The following is a 23,426-nucleotide window of genomic DNA, read 5'->3' on the forward strand; positions in this document are numbered from 1 at the left end:
AGCCAGATATATCTTTATGCTCTGGGATGGAGGCATCTTAGAAAGTCTTATATCAATATTTGGAAACACAGATACAAAATGTGGCTATATGGGGCGCGTAGGGGCAAGTGGAGTGCCATAATCACAGCTCTTATCCATGCCCCAGACATTGTGCCAGACTGAGTACCAAAGGTGTCTTAACCCTACAACAGACAATATCAGCCACTAATATTTGCTTGGCTGTCACTCCTGAGGGCAAAGTAAAAGGAGGGGCTGCTGAATGACCCCAGGTAATGAGCAGCGGGTTAAAGCTAAACACTGGTTCAAAGAGAATGCCTTTCAAACAGCTGGTGGGGAAAGCTTTGGTGGGGAAATCATTCCTAGCGGTGAACAAAGCGATTGTCTCCCCTCCTCCAAGCTGCAGGAAGGATGTCTCCTTGGGTCCCTGATTTCACCCCCATTGAATGCTTAGACTTTCAAGAGTACCATAGCTAGGCCCCAACACCTCTTCAGTGATAATCGACCACAGCGGTCGTATCCCTCATGGTGATTAATACTTTCTCCAATAATGGGGACATCAGTCAGGAGGGACATAACATCATTGATTTAGTTTTGGTTCTCAGCTGAAATACTTCAAGAATTAAAGACAATATGGAAAATTCAAACTGGATGTACTTTCTGTCCTTATAGTAAGTATGTTTTTTCTAGCAACATGGCCAGTGACAGACTGAACATAGAGAACTACAATGCCTAATATACTGCTCAGCCTTCCTCAAGTTTTATTGAGAGATTGTATCCAATGTGGAAGACAAGAGGGGAACTTGTCATCTGATAAAACTTTAAAGTGAAGATATATACAGAAATGGAGACTCTTTTTCCATACCATAAGGACATTCAGTGAACTACTGAGCAGTATTATCATTTGCATACCATGTAGAGGCCACAAGGACTAGATTATAATAGTGGATAATTTTAACACTACCTTCCCTAATAGTGCTAATATTTGTGTATAGCCATGTAGTGTTGTGCAGGTTATTTTCTATTCCCTTGAACTCCAAACTCTATGGTTCCAAAAGGGAGTGTTTGTTACCTCTATAAGGACTTCTAAATCACTCATAATCATAGGTGGGTCAATAGGCAAACTTCACTTGATTACCTTACCTCATTTCCTTTTATGGCCGATCGTGTTGTGTAGACACAGGGCTAAAGTCGAGGGTACACGTGGGTGGACGGAGCCCCCCACTTTTTTCACAAGTCCCCAACTTTTTTCAGTGGGCACATTGATATGATAATTTCTGGTGACACCACATTCAATTGGTATGTTAATGAGTCCCCCCATCTTTCTTTGCAGGACTTGATCCCTGTGTAGACAGACATGATAACACTGATCCTGCAGGTCTCTGTTCTGTTTCGCGTATCACTTGATGAGCTTTGCACCCTCAAGTAAACTTTACTTAGAATGGATGCATTTGGCTGGCTGATACACTCCTGAGCAGACGTTGGGGGGAGGTGAGAGTTAGTGTGATGCTGCAGATTGGGATGGTGTGTGCTCTCTCCCCACCTGTCTCCTCACCCTGGGGTGGTGAAGTTCATTGAGGTGCACTGCGGTGCAAATATCTTAGAAACTATGCATTGTAGGGACTGAACCTCGAGTTGAGTTCCTCATTTCGGTATCAGCCTTTCTACTACCACATTAATGTTTTGCTGATTTTCGGAAACAGTCTCATGCATGAAGGTGCTGAAATCCGGGGGGAAAGGGGTGGGTTGTCCAAATATCACGTGGCTAGTAATTTCCATAGGGTCCTAACAGGTGACTATGCAGAATTTGGTGCAGATTGGTGAAAGGTGTGTAATTGTATAAGGAACAAGTCTTCGCCAAGCCACAACCCCACAAACAAATGTTGGCGTGTGCTGAAATCTGGGGAACGGGGCAAGGTGTCAAAATTTCATGTAGCCAGTAATGGCCGGAGTGTCCTACCAGGTAACTATGCAACATTTGGTGCAGATTGGTGAAACGGTGTGGAATTCTATAAGGAGCAACGCTTCGCCAAGCCACAGACGCACAAACAAATTTTGATCTTTCTGAAATCCAGGGAACGGGATGGGATGTCCAAATGTCATGTAGCCAGTAATATCTGGAGGGTGCTCACCGATAACTATGCACAATTTGGTGCAGATCGGTGAAACAGTGTCGAATTGCTTAAGGAACAACGCTTTACCAGAAAGCCACAAACAAATGTTGACTTTTGATAGAATCCGGGGAAAGCGGTACGGTGTCCAAATGTCATGTAGGCAGTGATGTCTGGAGGGTACTAACAGGCAACTATGTAGAATTTGGTGCAGATTGGTGAAACGGTGTGGAATTGTATAAGGAACAACACTTAGCCACAAATCCTGCTACAAATAAACAGTGACTTTAATATACATATAGATAATAATAGGGTTTTATGACAGATTTAGCAATTGTGTCCTTAATGGGTAGATTAAGGTAAACAACTTAACTTATATCAAAAGGCTAGTGAAGGATCCTGACACTTTTATTGATAAGTGTTGTGGACTATATCATGCAGTAATTGGCCTTGCTACTTACAATCCTACTTCCTCAGTTAGTGTAAGCACTCAAGCCGTTAAGTGGGAAATCATATAGCCGCATTTTGCACACCTATTTTCCAAGCTATTTTCTACTGTACTACCTCAGATAGAAGAAAAATCTTGAATCATCCTTGTTCCATTGATTATAACTTTGAGAATTGTATTTGCTTCTAATCCAAGAAAAGGACTTTTTGACCCTATCCTTCTTTTGATGAAGAGTGGCGTCACCAGAAAACCAACCTGCTTCAAAATTGAAAAAAAGATAATGCTTATACTGGATCAGAACAAAGAGTTTGCATTAGAGAGGCAATAGCAAAGTGTAAACGGCTAGTGACCACCAGAAATGAGGAGGCAACTGAGAAGGCCTGAAAAATCTGTCGATACTAAAGACAACTAGCAATTCTGGTGGCCGATTATCTGGGAATGAGGGTTCTATTGCTTTTAATCTTTCTATAGATGCATTACTTAGTGAAGATAATGTGGTAAACTACTTTGAGAATGTTTACAAACTAGGCAATCTCACATTTTTGATTGAATTATAGATCATTTTCTGACCTGAGGAGCGCCTGTTAAAGAATTAGAGCACATATCTGCAAAGATGAAATGATTACCATTAGCCGAAAAACATAATTAAGTAGTGAGCCCAGAGTATGTGCTGTGATGGAGCCCCCTGGCTAAATTTCTGGAATGACAGTGGTGGGTCCAAGAGGTGGGAGCCACCCGAAACTAGTAGATGCTGGACCATAGGAAATTATAGTGCTGATCGCCAGATCATCCTCACTGGGTCCCAGCACTAAGACATGGGGGCAGTAACAGAAGCATTCCCATACCCATCAATTGTAAGGGGATTATCTACAAACCCCTTGCGGACTGTCATTCCCATAGTCATGATAGTGGGGTTCCAGCTCTGCCCAGTGCTGAAAACCCAGAATAGGAATTCATACCTTTTTCCTTTATGAAAACATGGTTGAAGTGCTTTGTATTCACCAGTGAATGTATTAATACATTTATTTTCTCTGCACAGCTGAGTCAAGCACAAACAGACCATTGGTGTCCCATGAATTCACAGTTGACCTTAATAAACGAAAATAATGAAATGACAATCATAAGTGTTCTCTGTGGGAGGAAGGAATCATATAAACAGTGCTCTATGGTGCCCCTTAGCTTCATCGGGATTGCAAAGTTGAGATTTCCCTGTTACAAAAGCTTTACATTGAAAGCAAACAGCTTCCGTTGCTTACCAAATATTTCCCTAACTTTTGACTTACACTATGGACGAATCGAAGGACCCGGTTTAAAAAATTCCATTTTAGTAGGGCTCCAGATGAGAGAGAGAATAAGACTTTACCCATATGCACAGGAGCGTTAGCATCTGATATGGTGTCAGGCCTCAAAATAAGCTAAGGCCAACCCCCTTCCAGCCAACATGACCAGAGACACATGTTTGAATCAGCTTTCAGATCTCCATACAATACACAGGTGTAAGCCATGTGCCTGAGCACCACCCAATGTGAGGAGATACCAAACTATAAATGCCAGCTTGCTCAGTCAGACAATTTGGATGTTTGAGAAGGGGCTGAAGATAGGTGTGTTAAGGAGCTTGGCAAGCAAGAGGTATATTGAGAGAAGAGCATTATACACAGGAGGTTGTAGAAAGAGATTTACCATATGGAGAGATTTATAGAGAGAAGGTTGGAGAGAGGAAAGTTACTATCTGGAGAGAGCTATACTGAGGGGGTTGGAGGAAGATGAGTTACCATCTGGAGAGTTATACTGAGGGTGTTGGCTTGTTGAGAGTTATCATCTGGAGAGAGTTGTACGGAAGGGGTTGGCTTGAGGAGAGTTAAACCTTGGAGGTAGGGGACAGGGTAGTTGCTATCTGGAGAAAGAGTTATTGTGGTGGTTGAGGGAAATTAGTTACCACCTAGAGAGAGTTATACTAAAGAGGTTGGACGAAGGAGCATTACCACTGATAGAAGGCTATACTGAGGAGGTTGGAGGGATGAAAGCTACTATCTGGAGAGAGTTATACTGATAAGGCTAAAGGGATTAGATTTGTCATTTGGAGAGAGTTATATTGCAGGGGTTGGGGGGGTGTGAGTTACTATCAGGAGAGAGTTATACCAAGGTGGTTGGATATAGAAGAGCTACCATCTCAAGGGAGATATCATGCACATTGGAGGAAGAAGCTTTACTATATTTGAAGAGAGCAGTTGAGAAGGTTAGGTGGAGAGTTATCTGAAAAGGAGGAGACAAGATAATTGGTAAAACAGAGAATTCTTGCCATCTAGGGTGGGTTGGCTAAGTTAGAGGGGGCGATCTATTTGCAAGACTAGAGCAGGTGGAAGGAGAAACTGGCATCCCTACTAAGACCACGGATGCTCTGGTGGATCAGGCAGGTAAAGAGCAGACTTTAGAGGTGGGGGGAGGTAGGAGACCATGGGACTGGGAGATTATGTTAAAGGTATCTGGGAGTGGAGCTTTCAAGGACCTCAATTCTGTCCCTAGAATCCAGCATGAATGTATAGCTGCTGAGAAAGATCTGTTCCTATCTTCAACCTCTAGAAGAGGATTTGTCAAAGCTGTAATGTCCTTGCCTTGGAGAATGTTTGCTCTGGACTATGTAACAATGGGTTTAGGAACCCTAAAAACCTTCAACCCGAAGAAAAAGATCAGTGTGCTCTACTGGACACTGGAAAGGAATGACGACAGTCCCAATTCAAAACCTAAAGGTTAATTATTTCAGATTTCCTGTTCTGTTTATTGTGTTTCTTTTGAATTACTGGGAGATACCTTTTCTTTGCTACACCTCTTGCACTTCACAACTTTCGTGATTGGTTTGTCTTCTCTCTCCAATTGTGATGTCTTGCACATCCAAGCGAACATTAAATTTGGTGAACTAAAGGCTACTTTTAGTTGCCTATTCCCAACTCTATCACTCATCGTTATTGCCTTCATCGACACCTACTTGAAGCACAATATTCTTTGTTTCATTAACAGTGACAGTAACCACTATTTTCTGCAAGATAATGAATTTTTGACTACTACTGGCAACCCTTTTCTAGATTCCTGGAATATAGTTATAATTTATTTTTCAAAAAGGCTCTAAATCCCTTCTGAGTAATTATCATCTAATTTAATTGTGCGATGCAACCTTTAAAAGAATGGGCTGATAAAATGTTTCAAGAATTATATGATAAGAACAACTACATACATTTGGGTTTTAATGTTCCTGTGACCATTGCCAGCCTGCCCTGCTCTTGTCAGATTATGCAGTCTTGGTGGCTTATTCCACTACACTGCAAGCATAAACATCTAACCATCAATGTTGACAAGATGAAACACATGGTCATGGTGAATGGCAAAAGGAACAGTGCACTACATATGAAGGTTCACCTCTGAAAGTGCAACGCCACCTTGATTATTTAGGATTTCGATACCGCAATAATTTATCGTGGACACATCAAAACTCTAGGAGCAGAATTGTATATAGTCAGAATGCCCTGGTAATCTTATATTTCAACACTTAATTTGGTTGTTCAGTAATAGCTCCCCTGTGGAGTTTTTCTTTGGGGCAAAGCAGTATGAACTTTCTTATATGCAACTGAAATGTGTGAGTGTCGCAGTCGACAGACTATAACCAATAGAAATGCCATCCAATTGTTCATGTCTACGTTCTACAAAGTATACTTCTTCAGCATGCATTTGAATGCAAATAGGTATGGTACCACTTCTAGACATGGTGAAAATCTATTATCCTCTGCAATTACCTATATTGAAGTACCCAGATTTATCATAACACTCATCGACAAGCATTTGAAGAACTTTATCTACAAAAAGAAGCCCTTTCTATCCTGTGGCTTAAATATATAAAATTCATAATTCACTGTTGCTCTCCTGCCTCTACTGTGAAAGACATATTCTGGTCATGGCCTCATAACAACATCTTGGTGTGACCTAGCACAAGTTCAATGACAATTGGCTTCCTCCAATATCGATGTAATGAAGCTAAGACAATTAAGCTTGGAGGTGTTAAGAGTGTTTTCTTATCTGCTACTTGATCTGTGGTGCACAGGCACTAAGACCCTGCCAGTGGCAGGTGGAATAAAACCACCTCCCTTTGGCTAAAGATTTGCACAGTGTTCGGAGCGTCACAGGCCGGTGCCAGTGTCCTCACCAATGAAACAACCACACCAATATGTATCTGTAGGACTCCCACCCTTGCCTGGGCAGGGTTCCATTTGATTGTATCTGTGACGTAGGTCATCACCTGACAGTGGTGACGTCCTACGTCACAACATCCCATCCAACTGTTATAAACAAAACAACAAAAACATCATGAAAAGTTACAACACCTGAGCATTCACTCATTCCACATTACTCCAGTACATAGCCCCAGAGCCTCCATGGGGTTTCTGCTCGGTTCTCATCAGGTATCAGGAAGCTTGTGCACCCGGCTCTGCCACAATCGCCTGACCACGGTCATAGTCCTCATGTGGCCGGTCGCCCTCATCTTGACACTCCCAAGGGTACCTTCCCAGCTCGGGAGTAGTGCTGACCTTAGCTCTTACTTGCTCATTTCCAGGTGTTCTTTGAAGGTGCCAGAACCAGCTACAGTTCTTGTTTGGAACTCCTGACCTCTCACAGCCGTGAACATAGACCCTTGCTTGCTGGGAACCTTCCACGATCCGTGTCATGAGGTAGACACAGCTTGTCTGTAGGATGCTTTGTGCACACCAGCACCGTGTCTCCTACCTCCATAAGGTGCTCCCCAACATGTTGACGGGTAGTCTCATTGTCATTGGCTTGCGCCTGTACTGCCCTCATCCTCCTGGGGTCTGGAATTGCCAAACTCCGCGATTCCTGCTTGGGAATGAGGGACGTCACCTTGCGCCTCAGTGACGCCTCTGCTGGTAAGACACTTGTCACAGTGTTGGGCGTCGTCTGCTAAGCCATTAGGAAAGACTTGAGCGCTTGGTCCTGAGCATTTGGCCCTTTTAGTAACGTGCATACAATGGATGGGGTTACAGGATAACTCTGATGCCAAATAATCAAACTGACTCAGGAAGATGGCAAAGGTGCTGTTTTATTAACAATTATCTAAAACAGGGAGTTACAACGGACATCAACTGACGTTCGCTCGAGCTCTCATTACATTTCTCATAAAACCATCCTTATATGCAAAAAATACGTCAGACGTGACTTCATACTACGTGGCAAATAAGACTATGGGTGTCCGTTACACCTTTCTAGTTTCTGCCTTACCTGTGGAGGTGCCCTTCCAAGAACTACCATAAAAAGACTGTCCAAACTGCCATCCAGAGCTTGGGCTCGTGGCAGGGGGTCCCTTGCTGGCCCTGTTTGTACGGGCGGCAGAGTGGCTTCCGTCTGTGGGAGGCTGTACCGCTACAAAAAAAGAAACCTCGATAAAAGGAAGAAGAAGCATCATAAATCAGTCTCAGAAGGTACAGGTGAGGAGGAGGGTGATCTGGTGTTTAGTGATTATGTTGAAGAAGATTCTGCATTTGATAGTTTCCCTACTATGGCTACTGCCGAACAGATCCAGGAGCTGGTAAATGCTGTAAATCCCTGGTTACTTGGGCCTTTTCCTATGTTGGACCGTATTAATCCAGTTGCCTACCGGCTACAACTGCCCCACCATATGAGGCGGATTCATCCTGTCTTTCACTCCTCTCTGCTCAAAGAATACAGGGGTGACAATTATCACCGATCCTTGCCTACTTGCCCTCCCGTTTCGGACACGTCAGCAGAGGAATACGAAGTGGCAGCTATTCTGGATTCTCGTTGCCGGAAAGGTCGGTTAGAGTACCTGGTTCACTGGAAGGGCTATGGCCATTCAGAAGATTCTTGGGAACCTGTGATTCATCTACATGCCCCCAAGTTGTTTCGCCGGTTTCATCGCCAATATCCAGGTAAGGAGGCATACTGTCATGTGTTTCCCTCGCATGCCCTCTTGGCAGCTATGGAGCGCTTGGAGGCTGCGCCACCATTAGAATGTTCCACCTATAGTTCATCCACTTCCTTGTGGTTTGCTCTAGTCTCTTGTGCCTTTTTTCTCTCTTCTGTAATTAGCCATGCCCTTTTTCGCCGCTCGGCGTGTTGCAATCCCTATGCTTTTCGCTCTTGGGTTAACACGCTAGTGATTTCTCTTGTCCCTGTGTTTCTTCCTGATCTTTCCACTTTTTTAACGAGTGGGGGGTCCCTCTAGGTCTCTGCTCAGATCTCACCCCGGTTTCCGCTCGTTCTCCTGTTTTGGTCTCTCACTCTCTGCTCGCCCGCTTTCTTCGTGGCTTCCAGCTGTTCCTTTTTTCCCCCTTTACTTTCTTTCCTTACTTCTCTGGACTGCCCTCTAGTATCGGAATATCTACTTACCCTTCCTGGAACTCTATCTCTCAAGCTTACCTGGGTGGCCTCACCGCCTTTCTACTCCGTGTTGCTGATTTTGCTGCAGGGGCTCTCGATTCCCCATTTTCAGTGGTGCTGCGGTCATTGCAGCTCCAGTACCGGATGCACCCTGCACTGCGGGTGTATGTTACACCTTTCTGGTTTCCGCCTTACCTGTGGAGGTGCCCTTCCAAGAACTACCGTAAAAAGACTGTTCAAACTGCCATCCAGAGAAACTTTGCCACCTTTGACTGCAGTCTACACGCCAAACCGATTAAGGGTTTTTTTTTTGCCTTGGGCTTTTTTCCTCTTGCTGGCGCTCGCGGAAGGGTTCCATTGCTGGCCCTGTTTGTACGGGCGGCAGAGTGGCTTCTGTCCGTGGGAGGCCGTACCTATACAAATACCTATATAAATACCTATATAAATACCTACCTATACAAAGAAATAAACCTCGACAAAAGGAAGAAGAAGCAACAGAAATCAGTCTCAGAAGGTACAGGTGAGGAGGAGGGTGATCTGGTGTTTATTGATTATGTTGAAGAAGATTCTGCATTTGACATAGACTTCTCAATTGCGAACACAACAGCTGACAATGACTGTTCGCAAGGGAAGTGTCCTCTCATAACTGGGTCTAAATCCCACTGTAATATGCTAAAGGTTTGTACCCCAATATAGTTCTCTGTGTAAGCACTGCTGTCATGACTATCCCATTTGTGTGCGAAAACAAAAATAATTCTTCAGCATAATTAGGAATTCCCAAAACAGCGTCTACAAATTGCTTTTTTCAGTTCCTCAAACCCTTCCTCCATTTCTTCAGACCATTCTATTTTTACTTTTTCCACCTGTTCTTTCTTTAAAGCTTTCAGAAGTGTTCTTGTATACGTACTATAATAAAACATCCAGGCTCTGACATAGTTGCAAAACCCCAAGAACCTTTGCATGTACTTCACTGTGTTTGGTTTTGGTGTTTTCATAATCGCCTTGGCTCTTTCGGTGTCACTTTCTTTCCTTCATGCAAAATCAATTGATCTATGTATGACACCTCTTCTTGACAATATTGCAGTTTCACCTTGTCTACCTCATGTCCCTTGTCTGCTAGAATAGTCATCAACTGAACATATTCTTGTCTGCACTCATCTTCTGTGGTGCTACAAATTAATATGTCATTGACGTATTGTATCACTGCACTCTTAATATCAATATTGTCTAAATCCATCTGCAAGACTCTATTAAAGATCGATACGGACTCACAGTACCCCTGGGGCAGCCTGGTATGTTTCAGTCAAGTTTGGCAGAACGTAAATGACATCATGAGTCCTTGTGCAACGGGATCGAGAAAAACACATTTTTCAAATCGATCACCATGAAATATCGAGCTTCCACCAGGATACTTCACGGTATCGTCACCGGGTTACGAACTAAAGGAAACTCTACATCTACACTGCTCAAGTCTCTAATTTCTTGATTAGCTATCTCTGTCTTTTGATTGACGCCAAACACTTTGCTATGCTCAATCAATATTGCTCCTCATTTTTTTCAATAACTTCACAACTTCTATTGTTCTTAAATATTTGTACTCAACAAACAACATACAACTAGTCGTCATTGCACATTAATAAACACTGTTATCACCTTTTTCTCTCCTGCCTTTACTTTATACCCTGTACTGTGTTTGAGACGTCACCTTACGTGAACCTGTTTACACGTTATATGTTTCTGCTCTACCGCTGCTGGGATTTGAAATGTCTCCTTCTGAAACTCCCTTGAGCCAGGACTTCTAGGCACTACCTTTTCTTTGCACAATAAAACTACAACAATCCCATCCCCTTAATTTCCCATTCCCATTAGTCTATTCACCATTCGTTCGTTAATTGACTCAAGGCCTTCGGTATCGACTCCTCCTCCAATCTGACCACTTCGCCTTTCATCTGCAGAGCGTCCGTAGAAACCAGGCAGGGATTTCGTCAAAGAGGGACCTGACTACCGTCTCGGTTTTTCTTGCAAGTTCATTTTTATCGGCCGCTCTCCACAGGAAACCCTGTGATCGTCCGGCTAATGGCGGAGGATGCCCGATCGTCTGAAAATCTGGAGGCAAACTAGTTTCCTACCATCCACAACGCTACCATTTGGGCATATGTCCTTTTTAGCAACATGCATGCAATAGATGGGGGTATAGAATAACTCTGACACCAAATAATCAAACCGACTGAGAAAGATAGCAAAAGGTCCTGTTTTGTTAACAATTATGTTAAACAGGGAGTTACAATGGACATCAATGGACGTTCGTTCGAGCTCTCAGTGCATTTCTCATGAAAACATCCTTATATGCAAAAAATAAGTCAATCGTGACATCATACTATGCGACAAATACGAAAAACCTACGAGGGATTGTGATATGTTCAAGGGGAACATCTAAGTACACTTTCTATAAGAGCTGGGATTGTGATTGACTATCTACTGTCAGGTGGACAACTTATGCCCACCTCTAAAAACATGTCATCTTCAACACTATTAAGTACACAATTTATCATTGTTCTTCAAACTATAAGGCCCTTCATTATACGGCCCTCTATAATTGGTTGGTGCGCTCGTGCCATGTCTGGAACATTTGGTTCACTTAGCAGCATGTAAACTCAGACCCAGGTGCCAGGAGGTGGACTTGACTTTACCTCCCCACCCAATTAGCCCAACATCTCTCATCACCCATGCCGTCTCCCATGAAGATTGTCTTTGAACTTGGCCTTGCAAAGTATTCTTGTCTCTGGGAATATATGGGAGCTGAGCACTCACTATTGTTGTTCTACGACTCCACGCTGAACTCTATTTCCATCCTTGGCTCACGTGACAGGAGACCATGATTCCGTCCATTTTGCAGCATTTAAATGTCTTAAATGAATAAAACTTGACACACTTGGTGTTCTTTCTTTGCACATTAACAAGGGATGATTCAGCTTTGCACGTTTGATGTCTTCACAAATAGATAACCGACCTTGGCTGCTTCAATTTTGATACCAGGCCAGACAGCCTTATCATTCGTTTCCACGATCTCAGCTTATTTTTGCTGCAACATAGTTCTCTCCTTTTTTTCTCCATGGGTTTCAGCTTACTAAAATTCATGACACCAATGTCCAGCTTCTATACAATGGCGGCTTCTCCTGCAGTCTATTCACTACGTATAGCCAGCTTCTATGATCACTTAGTCTACTTGCGTTTCAGCATCTGTGCAATCATTGAATGGTCGCATTTCTATAGCACTTCAAATGCGTGCAATCTTCTTTTTTGCATATTAAAGTTTACTTGATTCTTAACTTCGTCATAAGTTTCTGCAAGATGCATATATTATCTTCAACCAGTAGCCTCAGTGCGTCCATCACACTCGTCTCTTGTGACATCACTAGCTTCTCTTTCACTCTTTTTCATATTCCTTCAGGGTGTTCCTCCATCAGATTGTCGTCTCTTCGGGGATACATTTGATAAGAGTTTTCTCAGAGGATACTCTTTCTCAAACACTCGCTGCGAAATTGGCACAACTGCTGGTGTTAAACATGGTGCAGTCTCCGACTTTCAACATATAGGAGCACGGGGGTGGGATTTCCTGCAGAGGCATGCAGCTGCTCCTCTACATTCCTTTTGCTGACCTTTGTCTACCGCAATGCGGACCACTTTGTTAAGTGTTCTCATGAACCTTTCCTAGTCCCCGTTTTCCTGTGGCAAGCATGGCGTGAGGTGCTGATGCGAAATGCTGTAGAACTGCAGGAGCCACACAACCTCCTCTCTCTGGAACGGCAAGCCATTATTGGATCTCACTGACTCCGGAATCCTATGGGCAGCAAATAGTTCTTCACGGTTCAGGATGACTACTTCCGCTGCAGTGGACTCAATTAAATGCACTGTGGTGTAATGCAAGAACTTGTCCAGGATGACCATGAAATGCCTCAACTGTAGTATTGTGACAAATTGCAGGCTGATTGTGTGCTATTTTAGCATAGCACGATCCGGGGATGCAAGCAGCCTGGTAGCCTGGCACCAGGGAAAAACAGGTGAGGGCATCAACCACCTTCACTTCTAGGTCCAGAAACCACACATTCTCACGAAGACCCACTTTCTTTTTGATGGCACACTGGTAGATGAGCCAGACCCAGGACATGTTTCTGCAGTTTCAGGGGCACAATCAGCTGTGTGCCATGAGGAGTACTCCTTCATGCCCCACTGACAATTCTCCTTTTACTTTCTATAGTCCCCAGAGAAAGGATTGCACCTCAGGCGGCACCCATGCTGAAAGCCCTCAGCAAAATTCCTTGTCTGAGCAAGGTCTCTCATTTGCCAGTTTCTATGCCATGCAGGCACACCAAGGCGCTCTATCACCACCGCCCCTCCACCCTCACATCACTGCCTGTGTAACAGAGAAAAACACAGTGACTGGCTGGGCTCTGATAACTTTACCAATGTGATTGCAGCATTTTGTTTGCTTATTACATTTGAGCGGCAATGGGCTGCTAGCCCACCCAGGATCTGCTCTATTGGCCTGGATAGAGCACCAAAGAGCAGAAAGGCATGGGATAGCTCCCTCTACAAAATGGATTCCCCACTGATCGCCAACATTGAGCCTCCAGGAGTAACCATGGTGATCAAGACGCCTGCAGCGTGATTGGCTACAGCAGCAAATAACTGGCCAATCAGGAACCGGCAGGTTTCTGAGCCGGCACCCATGCCTAAGTCCCTCAGCAAAAGGCCATGTCTGAGGCTGTCCAGGCTGAGGAGGAATAGGAGGGCCCCCACCTTTCAGCCCCAACACAAACTATGGTGCAGACACTTTTGATCATTGTGCTGTCGTATGGACTTGGACCCCAGCACCCTTACGCACAGCAGATACACTGTGAGTGACAGTTGAACTATTCATATTGCCTCCTCCACTCCTCAACCATCCATATGCCTATTTCTCTCTGTCCTTTCCTGCATCACATACTCTACTTCTCACACTGCATTTTGTGTTCCTGAAAAAAAAGATAATTAAATCATGTTGAATCTAGCTTTGCCCTTGATTGCATTGTTATTTAGCCTCTTATTTGGCACTCAACTATAGGTGCTGTGCTTCAACATCCTGCATGCCTGGTGGCAATGTGATTTAGCCTGTTATTTGACTCTCACATCTAGGTGCTGTGCTTTAACATCCTGAACCCCTGATTGCATTTTATTCAGCATTTCATTTGACTGCTAAACCTAGAAACTGAGGTTGTAACTTTCTGCACCTCAGATTGCTATACCACTTGACCTGTGACCTGTGTAGGAGTGTGCAGTGCAGCCTCAAACGTTCTTCTTCCACCTTAATGGCTCTCACCATCTCCCCTATCTTCTCCAACTGCTTAAATATTACCTAGCCTCCTCCTCTTACAAAGGCTGGAAGGAACATGCACAAGAAAGACATTCTAAGGGCCAACCCTGGGCTACCCATTGCAGGCACCTATGTCAGTTCAACTGCTAGAGAGGTATTCACTGACATCCTTTTCTCTGTCCCTTTTCCAGATCTATGGACACTTCATCTCATCTCCACTCTCCTCCCTTTCACATCCTCTCCCGTTAATGTTGGCACCAAGTGGGAAGTCCTCTTGGCTGGCTTCTCATCATGTTGCATCATTAATATCTACCACCCAGGCACTATCCTGTTTCAGAGTCCAAAACCCATCCTCCTCCTCTTTAACCGGCTCCTGCCATCCCTCATTAGCTTCCTTCCATAACTTGCCTCTCCCCCTACTTCTATCTCTCCCCCCCTCTGACTGGTGTACCACGCCCCTGTACTCCAACCTCAGAAAACCTTCAAAGGCGGAGACCTCCTTCACCGGTGACTCTAAACGTCCGCTCAGCCATCAAACACTCTGCCGACATCTGCTTCCTTCTTGAATCTTGAAGACACCAACCTCAACATTCTTGCCCTTACTGAGAGTTTGTTCAATGCCAGCTCAGTCACTGCGTTTGACTCTCTTCTCCCTGATGGTTTCGAGATCCTCTCCAAGCCCCAACCTCACTGTGCTGGTGGTGGGATTGCCTTAATCTTCCCTTAGTGGGTTCCTTCTTCCATCAAACTCACCCAGCTCTAATCTTCCTTTGAGAGCCTGGTATGCAAGTTGGTCATCTCTCCCTCCTGCTCCCTGAGCATTGCTACCATTTACCGGCCTCCAGGCGCTACCATCCTGTTCCTCTATGTACGGGCCATTTTCTGTTCTTCCCTTCTTTCAGTCACCTCCAATCTCTTCCTCCTGGCTGATTTGAACATCCAATTGGACTCCCAGCAACCACTCTCTTCATTGACCTCTGAATATGTCTATCCCTCGCCATTCTCCCTTCTGGTCCAACCCAGACTGCTGGACACACTCTGGATGACCTCATCCTCTCTGACCTCTCTCTCCCCCCACTGCTCACCCAACTCTCTTGGTCAGACCATTCTCTCCTCTCCACCTACCTGGGTCCCTTCAACCCTCTGACCGCACACCCAAAAGCCCTGCCAACCTGGTTCATAAACATCTGCCCAAAGAAATGAGTGTCAGCTGCTGCCTTCGCATCCACCATCATCCCCCTATTCCCCCCCTCAGACTACCTCTGCTCTCAGCAACCTCCATTTGGCCATTATCAATCCCCTTGACATTCTTGCCCCAGTCATGAGGATCTGCCTGAAACCTGCCTCCAAGCATAACACCTGGTACGACTCTGAATTTGCAGCCCTGAAATGAAAGAGCAGAGCGGCGGAACGGAAGTGGCATACCTCAGGCTCACCATCTGACAAACTGGCCTGCTGCCTGCTCCAAAGACAATACAGACTCTCCATCCGTGCCAAGAAAAGGGCCCACATTCAGGCACAGGTATCTGGTGCTTCTAACAACATGGCTGAACTTTTCAAAATTTGCAGGGAACTAGCCGACCCGTCCGCAGTCTCTGCCTCCCCTCTTCCTTCCCAGGCCTTCTGCAATGCATTGGCCACTTTCTAGCCCTCCTCTATGGGCTCTCCCCCTGTTCCTTCATCTGAAGCCAGAAACCTTGGAGTCATCTTCGACTCCTCTCTCTCCTTTCTCCCTCACACTCAGGACATTGCCAAGAAGTCACACTTTCAACTCTTCCTTCTAAAAGGAATTCTCTATTATCTCCTTTTCTCCCAGAAGTTCAATGTTACCCGAGCCTGGTTCTCTCTAGGCTTGACTATTGCAATAGTCTCCTCCTGAATCTACCTTCTTCCACTCTGCGACCCCTCCATCTAATCCAGCATAGGGCAGCAAGACTTATCCTTGGCCTGAAGCCCAGGGACCACATCTCTCCCACCCTAAAAAGTCTTCACTGGCTCCCGGTTGCTGCATGGATTAAATTCAAATCCCTCTGCATCATCCACAAGGCTTCCTGGGGCGGGGGACCACGCTATCTGCAAATCTTTCTTATTAATATTAAATACTCTCCCTCTAGACCTCTACATTCCTCTGGCACCAACTCTTTGTGTGTAAAGCGTTTTGCTAAACAGAGGGCAGGAGGTCAATCCCTCTCCTCAGCTGGCTCCTTCCTATGGAACAGCCTCCCCCCTCCTCTGTGTCTTGAGTAGGACTTCATCAAATTCTGTGAAGCTCATAAAGATTTTCCTCTTTACCTCCTCCTTGCCTTCTTCCTTCCTCTTCTAATTGGACATTTGCTGTGATTGGTGACCAGGGCTCTTATGTATCCCCGGGGCCCTGGCCTTCCACACCCAATTGTCTAAACTTCTGTCCACCTTTAAGCACTTGTCTCGGCGCCCTCTGTCCATCCTGGAGGCTCACACATTTCCACCAAAGACAGCACCAGGCTGCATAGCACTTGCCATGCACTTCATCTGCTTCTTACTCACGAGCACAGCCACCCTAGCACCCACACCCAATCCCCTCTTCCCTGCTGCACTTGCACGTTTTGAATACTTAAAAGGCATAGTAGGTTTGTCCCTATTTACTCCACTGTATTATTGTTTTCAATCCCATGTTCCTTCCCCGTTGCCCTGTGGGCACTTTGAAACACTTTGAAACAGCATTTACTCACTGTATAAGCGCCTAACAAATGCACAATAAATAAATAAGTAAGGGGTCCTGTGCTATGTTGCAGACAGGAACACCTTCCACTGGCCATAGTGCATCGTTTTTGGGACTGCCGTCCTGGTGCTCATGCCAGTTAACTCCTTAGTGTCCTCGTCATCCCCTTCAGTGCAGCCTTCATGCCCCGCAGGATGCTGGGACAGGTAGTCAGCCAGGTTATCAGTTCCAGCCCTGAACAGCAGCATGAGTGCGTATTCTTGCAGCTGCAGCAGCCACCGTCTGAGTGGAATGGACGAGCGAGGCACCGACCCCACCATGATAGGTATCAGAGTTTTGTGGTCTGTGAAAACAGTCACTGGCTGGCCGCATATGTAGATATAAAAGTACCTGCATCACCACAGAAACACCTCTGGTCTGGGGGGTACCTGCATTCAGTGTTTGTTAATGCATTGCTGGCGTAGACCACTTGGTGCCTGTCGCCTTGGGCATCCACCTCGAGAAGGACTGCACCTAGCCCCACTGAACTGGCATCCATGACCAGCTCTGTGGTGTGTGTTGGGTAAAAATAGGCCATGGACGTGTCAGTCACCAGCGCTGCCTTAGTGACTTGAAATGTATCTTGCTCAGCTTGACCCAATCGCTAGTCCTGGTACTTCTTTGTGAGAACCTGCAGCGGCCCTGTTAGTGTGGCCAGGCTGGGGATGGACTGACCGTAGAAGTTCACCATCTCCAGAAAACCTCTGACTTTGGAGGGAGACCGCAGGGTAGTGGGGGTGCATCCTTGATGTCCCTTACTTTACAGAGGTCGGATGATAGGCCTCGGTTGTGAAACACGAAACTGAAAAAATCAACTCATGAATGCATGAAATGCCATTTCTGTCTGTTTAGCATCAGGCAGTGCTTGGTAATCCTCTCCAGCACTGCTGCAAACAGTGACATGTGGTTCTTGTGGAACTCTGAGAAGATCAGCACATTGTTACTCACCGTGAGCACCCCGGACAGCCCTGCCAGAACACCCATAATGGTGTGCTATAACACTGCAGCTGCGGAGTACACAAAGCTTCTCACATGCGATCAGAAGGTCGTGATTGGGTGAGAGTCAACATGCAGAGGTACTTGATGGTAGCCAGCCTTTAGGTCGAGGGTTGCAAACACTTTGACCTCATAGGTCGGCCAGGATGTCGTCTAGCGGAGGCATGTGGTGTCGTTCTTGGTGGAGTGCCCTGTTAGGGAGCCTCATGTCCACAAATATACTGACCTCCTCAGGCATTTGGGTATATTGGCCACAACTTTGGGCGAGTGACAGGGCGTGGGGTCAACCACGCACTCAATAATGTTTGCTTGCTCGAATTGCTTGTGGTCTCGTGCAGAAGGGATGTGACCTAGCAGTTCGGGCTGGACTTCCCCTTTTGGGGTGGGGCCAAGCCTGATTTGCATATGGTCTTTCCCCTTCTGTAATGGCTTGACAGGCGAAGAACGATGGTCTGGAGGGTTGCCCTGAGCAATGCCAGTGGTTAGGATTCAGTCTAAACCTTCCAGCCATCACCTCTTTGTTTTTGCTTTGTCACCCCGAGTGGGACGGGTATGCCCAGACGTGGGTCCCGTGCCTGCTGGGCTTAGAGACCCAAGCTACTCCTCACTGATGAGCCCCAACAGGGTGAAACATGTTTGGGGATGCTTGTGGTCTCGTGCAGAAGGGATGTGACCTAGCAGTTCGGGCTGGACTTCCCCTTTTGGGGTGGGGCCAAGCCTGATTTGCATATGGTCTTTCCCCTTCTGTAATGGCTTGACAGGCGAAGAACGATGGTCTGGAGGGTTGCCCCGAGCAATGCCAGTGGTTAAGATTCAGTCTAAACCTTCCAGCCATCACCACTTTGTTTTTGCTTTGTCACCCCAAGTGGGACGGGTATGCCCAGACGTGGGTCCCGTGCCTGCTGGGCCTAGAGACCCAAGCTACTCCTCACTGATGAGCCCCAACAGGGTGAAACATGTTTGGGGATGCTTGTGGTCTCGTGCAGAAGGGATGTGACCTAGCAGTTCGGGCTGGACTTCCCCTTTTGGGGTGGGGCCAAGCCTGATTTGCATATGGTCTTTCCCCTTCTGTAATGGCTTGACAGGCGAAGAACGATGGTCGGAGGGTTGCCCCGAGCAATGCCAGTGGTTAAGATTCAGTCTAAACCTTCCAGCCATCACCTCTTTGTTTTTGCTTGCTCGAGTTTGGCAAGCTCCCCTTGGATTTTTTGTCACAGGTAAAAGGGGATACTGCAGTGACAGAGTGCCACTGGCTGCACGGACTTGTCGGTGTGCAGATGCACGTCTTGGTCTTTGAGGCATCCAACCCCTTCTAATAGGTGCTGAAACCTTTCTAGCAGCGAGTCCATATCCGTTTGATGGACCTGGAATGCAAACTGTACCAGTCCTAGGTCTTCTGCAGTTGAGCAGCTCAATAGGATGTCAGAGCCCACCGGAGTAATGTAAAAAGTACCGTTGACCATGGACTGTTCGTGGAGTACCTTTGTGTGAAATCTGCCTTCCAATGGCGAAGAGTCCTCATAGGTGAAGATATGAATCCATGTTGGAGCCAGCTTGGGTGTGGTGCAGCGTCTGTGAAACTGGGTGGCTGGCATGATGTTGACTGATGCCACGGTGTCAATTAGGATAGGCATGTCAGTTTCGAGGATGGACACTGAGCCTGTGCCCACCTCGTTGCCAGTTGCTGAGAGGGTCACAGGCTGGTGTTGGTGCCCTCACCAATGAAACAACCACACCAGTTTATGTGTCTATGGGACTCACACCCGTGCCTGGATGGTGTCCCCTTTTAGTGTACCCATGATGTAGGTCAACACCTGACAGTAGTTACGTCCTACGTCCCAACACATGGCTATGTAGAATGTGGCTGAATTTGGTGAACTTTGTAAGATGTTGTGAAGAAGCACAAAAGACCATGCATTTTAATTTGTGTATGTCCAATATCTAGGTTGGTAGTTACCTAGCTTGGGCACATACTTACAGAAGACTTGTTGACAAACTCTCCCTTTATGACGGTGGATTATCAAGCAATATTTGCTGGAGTGAGGTACTAATAACCTGTTATTCACTGAGCTTCACCTGATAAGCAGCATTATTAACATGATGAATGTGTATGTTCGTATAATGTACACCCATTTAAATCTTATTAGGAATAGTGTTCTATCCATACAAGATGTGTCTTTGCCTCAAGGGATCAATCTCATTAGCTACAGCAAGAGCCCAATTACAAAGCATAAACTCTTTAATCATCAAAGGTTTAACAATCGGCATGAAAGCGCGAGTAACGATAAACGTACTATTGAACTCAGGCATTACAGTATACTGATTGATCCCTCCATCAGGTTGTGAAACAATAATTGCAGGCTGCTTAGGCTCCAGCAGAGAACCGCTTCTTTCTGAAGCCCATTCACGGTGGTAATAGTGGGGCCTTGGTCGCCAAATATGACTGAAGTGTTTCCTTCGAACGCATGCAATATAACAATAGAATCTGATTACAGTTCCGAACTCGGATTGAACATAATGTGCTGTGTTCTGCTTACAAAATAACCTGAGGCATTGTATAAGCACAAGACTTCATATAGGGCCTATTTTCCGTTGCTAAAATCAATGTTTAATTTTAATACAACTGTGATTAGAGCTTTCAAGAGACACTTTGTCAACCGCACTGCAATTTGAAAATTAAAATTGACCTTTATAAATATGAGTAAAACCGAGCAAGCTGTTTTAATGAGCTATTGATGTAATACAAAGTGCACACAATATTGTGTGTTCGGTACAATTGAACAGGAAGGGTTTCAACAGAGATTTGGCACAATTAAAAAAGATTTGTGACGTATTAATTGACAAGAGCGGGTCCTTATAAGAACCATGAACTTCGCCCACATTAAGACTTAAACATTATGTTTTTCCAGTATACTTTTTGTCATTCTTTTCAGGGCAAACTCTGGTTGACAGTTTTTGAACTTTGCCTGTCTCAAAACACTCCCAAGTATAACTTCCAAAAAGGCCCACAGTGCAATATTCTAAGGCGATATGCCCCGAGGCAGTGGGCCCACTGCCCCGAGGCAGTGGGCCCGCTGCTGTTTTTACTGGAATTACCTGTGCCTGAACGTTCGTTTGGTGAATCACATCCTTCCAGCATTGCGAGCTGTCTAGGGGCTCTTGCTGGCATACGCCCGCTTCCTGGAGGAGGCAGAGCTCGCTCTTGACACGTGATTTATCACGTGACTATTCTCCACTACAAAGCACAGAGGAAACCTCCCGAGTGGCGTGCGCTGCTGTTTTTACTGGACTTACCTGTGCCTGAACGTTCGTTTGGTGAATCACATCCTTCCAGCATTGCGAGCTGTCTAGGGGCTCTTGCTGGCATACGCCCGCTTCCTGGAGGAGGCGGAGCTCGCTCTTGACACGTGATTTATCACGTGACTATTCTCCACTACAAAGCACAGAGGAAACCTCCCGAGTGGCGTGCGCTGCTGTTTTTACTGGAATTACCTGTGCCTGAACGTTCGTTTGGTGAATCACATCCTTCCAGCATTGCGAGCTGTCTAGGGGCTCTTGCTGGCATACGCCCGCTTCCTGGAGGAGGCGGAGCTCGCTCTTGACACGTGATTTATCACGTGACTATTCTCCACTACAAAGCACAGAGGAAACCACCCTTGCGGCGTTAAGCCCGACGGCGAAAAGCCCATTGGATGTTGTGCGGCTGTTTGGCGGCACAATCCGAAGGCAGACTGCAGTTCATAGTCACTTTGATCCCTGAGGCTCCATTCCAACAATCGTTTTAACACTTGTAACGTTCCGGTTAGTTCTGAAAATACTGTAATATATCATATACTGCTAGATTACGAAGATCTCATGATTTTATAACTAGCGCTGGTGAGCGTGGGTGAGGTTCCATTTTTGTAAATTGTTGACATTTTATTATAAAGTGTTAGGTGTCGGTCATCACACACCGGGCTAATTGGTATTTTATCAAAATTTGAGTGTAAAGCTAGATTAGTCTTTATTGATCTTTGTCTTATTCCAACAAAGCTGAAAACCCTGTCTCTTCATTAATATATTGCACCAGTGCTATTTTTACTATTTTTACTATGGCTAATGGATTGCGTAGCGGGCGGTGTATGGGGGCAATATTGAAAGCTGGTACTGAAACTAATACTGATCTTTTAGACCACAAAGGAACTATTTCTGACAATGAGCTACTCGATAATGACACTCCAGTTGTGGTAGCTAACGACGATAATTTGAATCATACTGATACTCCAACACGTACTACTTATGTGGCCCAGATTCATGCCAATCCAACTCCTACTTCGTCCAATTCCATAAAGGACGAAGTAAATATTGATCCTAGGGTGAGCTTGGGGAGTTGCATAACCCCACTGCTACCTTGCACTTTTAATGAAGACCCGTTTAGAATAACTATGAAGAAAATGGCTGAATTAGATGAACAGGTCAATCAATCTATTGAAATGATGACCCCACTGGTTTACAGATCATCTAACAGGGCTATTTTTAAATCAACCTATAGCAAGGGCATTACAAAAACTGATAATGAAATAACACGTGAAGGAAGCTCTGAAGGGAGCTCGCATGCTCTATTGTACTCTCCCGAGCAACCCAAAGATCAAAGAAGGTTTATAAATGATGATCCTGAGGGTAATATATCAGAGAGGTGTAGTGTTGAACATCAATCTCCTAGCCCCCTTCCAGTGATCACAAAAATACTAGATCTTCTTGACAAGGGCCATGAACTTACCCACTTGGAATTAAAAGAACTAAAGGCAATTATGCATTATTTCTGTTCCAAGATGGATAAAATTGAGGGCTTCATAACTGCAATTGATACCCCGAGATCTTTGCAATATGAAACAGGTGGCCAAAGATCAAGGGTAGTTACGAATGATTGTCATGAGAAAAGCATGCAATGTTTGCTACCTGCTAACCTAGAATGTAACAATTCCGGACAATCACATGGGGTATCATCTGAGCTATTGAAGTGCAATTGCGGGAACGATCTGAGTGAGATTAAATCATCGATAACTGCATTAAACGATATTATAGTTTATCATCTATTTAACAAAGCACACCCTTCTGATATGCTGCAAAGACCTATTACTGAAGTTCCGATTCTAGATCCGCCCGATAGCCCTTCTGTCTTATTGGATGAAATTGAAAAACAAAAAAAGACGGAAACTGAAAATACTCACACCGAAGCAACTTCAACCTTTATGTCTCGCCGGGCAAAAAGGATGCATATGCGTGCTGTGAAAAGACTCGCTAAAAGAAGGAGGGAAGCGAAGATCATTAAATCAACTTCCATCCTAGAAATTGCAGATGAGGAGCATATCAACTTGGAGGAGTTGTCGAAAGAGAGCCAGT

Source organism: Ambystoma mexicanum, chromosome 6p (assembly GCF_040938575.1).
Source record: "Ambystoma mexicanum isolate Mex_15411 chromosome 6p, UKY_AmexF1_1, whole genome shotgun sequence".
In the NCBI taxonomy this organism is placed as follows: Eukaryota; Metazoa; Chordata; class Amphibia; order Caudata; family Ambystomatidae; genus Ambystoma; species Ambystoma mexicanum.